A 2,500-nucleotide genomic window follows, 5' to 3' on the forward strand; every position below is an offset into this window, starting at 1 on the left:
GGACGTCGGGCGCGCCCCCGCCGGTGGACGCTCCCCCGAGGGTGGCAGCGGGGGAGGCACCCCGGCGGGGCCATGCAGGTCGTTTCCCTCACCCCAGGGCCAGGTACCTAGCGCTTCGCGCCTCGGCGGTCTCCTGCCGGTTTCCCTCGGCGTCGTCAAACGCCTGTTGGGGGCCGAAAGGGCCGCCGAGCCGGGCGGAGGTTTAAAGACTCGGGCGGCCCGGCACGGCCCCGCCGCGGCGGCGGCGGCGGTGGCGGCGGCGGCAGCGGGTGTCGGGCGGTGGCGGCGCGGGGCGCCATCGAGGGGTGGGGAGCTACTCCCGCCGATCCCCTGCGGTGGCGTGTCCGTCGCGACCGGCCGCGCTCGCCGTCGTCGGCGTCCCGCCGCGCTTGCCCGCGCGCGGGGGCCACCCGTGCCGGGCCGGGGAAGGGGCGCCCTGCCCCCCCCTCTCTGCGGCCCGGTCTCGGCGGAGAGGCCGCGGCGCGCGATCGGCCGCGGGGGGCCGACCCCGCTGGCCTCTGCGATGCGGGGCGACGCCGGCAGAGGGCGCGCGCTCTCTGCCTTACCTACCTCAGCTGCGGGGTTGCGGCCGCCGGGGCCCGCCGCGCTCTCTCGCTCTTTCTCCTTAGCCGCCGCCGCGGGCTCGCGGGCGGCGCCGCGTCAGGCGCGACCGCGCGCCTCTCGCCTCGACGGCCTTGTCGCCTCGAACCGCACCGCGGCGGCGCCGGCCGCCGGCCACCCCTGACTCGGAGCGCTGTCCCCGCCCGTTGGGGCGCAGCGCTCGGCCGGCTCCTCCATCGCCGGAGGTCCGGCGGGCGCGGGCGACCCCGTGCCGAGCGGCGGCGTCGCCGCTCGGCGAGTGTCCCCGCCCCCCCCGGGGGGGGGGGACGGTCGGCCGCGAGGCGCCCGCCTTCACCGGCGGCCGTCCCGGCCCGGGCCCCGCCCGTCCGCTTCCCCGTCGCCCTTCCCGGCCGCGTGTGGGCCAAAAAAAAGGGGAGGCGTGCGGGGCGGCCGCGGGGGCCGCTTCCCCGTCCGGTCCCCGAGTGGAAACGAGGGGAGCGGGCGGTGCCCCCCGGCTCAGCCGCCGTACGCCTGCCCGCTGGGCGCGTGCTCGCGGAAGGGCAGCTCGGCGGTGCGAAGCGGCGGCGGTCCCGGGAGTGCGGCCGCGGGTGGCGGAGGGGTTTTGCCGAGCGGCAGACCTCGGGCGCTCCGCGATGCCGGCTCGGGTCTCGGCGGCGTCCCGCCTCCGGCGCCGGTGGCGGAGCGCGGCCCGCCGGGCGTTCGCCTTCCGGCGGGCAAGCGGTCCCGCGCCAGGGGTTGCGCCGGCGGAACGGTCCCGCCGCCGCGTGGCGTTTCGGGCGACGTTCAGGGGCCGCTGGCGGGAGAGCCGGCCCCCGCGTTTTGGCGCGGCGGCGTTCCGCGAGTCGGCGGAGCGGTGAAAAGGAGAAGCCAGGGAGTGAGCCGGGAGCGGCGGGGGCCGGCGGTCGCGCCCCCGGCCCGCGAACGCGTAGTCGTCCCGTGATCGAGAGGCCGGGCGGGCCACCGTGCCCCCCGCGGTCCGGCGCGTTGCCGCACAAGCCCCTCCGCGCGGAGGTCGGGCCGAGCCCGGGCGCCTGGGCCGCCTCCGAAGGACGGCACGCGAGGCGGCGTCTCCCCTCGCGGGGGGAGGCGGTCGGGGGCGCGGGCCCCTCCGCCTTTCTTTGGCCGACCTTCGGAGCGTTGCGCGGGGTTTCTCTTTTTTGCCCCGCGCTTTCTCCTCCTCCTCCTCCGTTTGTGTGTGCTCGTACGGTCGAAGCGGGGCGCGCGGGGGCGCGCGCGTCCCTGCAGAAACAGAAAAGGGGCCGCTTCACGCGAGCGGTCCCGAAAGCCAGACAACTCTTAGCGGTGGATCACTCGGCTCGTGCGTCGATGAAGAACGCAGCTAGCTGCGAGAATTAATGTGAATTGCAGGACACATTGATCATCGACACTTCGAACGCACTTGCGGCCCCGGGTTCCTCCCGGGGCTACGCCTGTCTGAGCGTCGCTTGACGATCAATCGCCGTCCGGGGGGGCCACCCCGGCGGCGCGGCTGGGGTTGCCTCGCAGGCCCGTTGCCCGCGGTCGACGTCGACGTCGTCGTCGTCGTCGCCGCGCAGGGCCTTCGTCCCCCTAAATGCAGACTCGGGGAGCGCTCCGTAGCTCCCCGCTCCCGGAACGAGCCGCTGGGGCGGAGCTCGTCCTTGCCGGGGCCGTGCCGCGGTGCGGTGGCGGTGGCCGGGGAGAGCGAGAGTCGGCGTCGAAGACGCCGCCGTGGGCCGTGCGAGAGAGACGAGAGAGCGAGAGGGCCGAGAGGGAGGCGAGGCGCGGGCCTCGCCCCCGGGCTCTCCCCCCCGTGCGGGCGGCTGTCTGCGGGTGGGTACCGCGGGGGTACCGTGCCGTGCTGCCGCGCGCGCGCGAGGCCGAGAGCGCCGGGGACGGGGGTGCGACCCCCTCCTCCTTCCCGCGAAGCCCTCCCCTC

At 77.3% G+C, this 2,500-nt stretch overlaps 1 non-coding gene across 1 annotated transcript; it reads left to right on the forward strand.

The window, feature by feature from the left end:
- The first annotated feature begins 1,873 nt into the window (after positions 1-1,873).
- On the forward strand, positions 1,874-2,026 carry LOC148218880 (5.8S ribosomal RNA). The gene has a single exon (XR_015800154.1). It is a non-coding gene; the product is annotated as a 5.8S ribosomal RNA (ribosomal RNA).
- The last annotated feature ends 474 nt before the right edge of the window (positions 2,027-2,500 follow it).

This window comes from Sturnus vulgaris, unplaced genomic scaffold, assembly GCF_052056855.1.
Source record: "Sturnus vulgaris isolate bStuVul1 unplaced genomic scaffold, bStuVul1.hap1 Scaffold_157, whole genome shotgun sequence".
NCBI classification, from domain to species: domain Eukaryota; kingdom Metazoa; phylum Chordata; class Aves; order Passeriformes; family Sturnidae; genus Sturnus; species Sturnus vulgaris.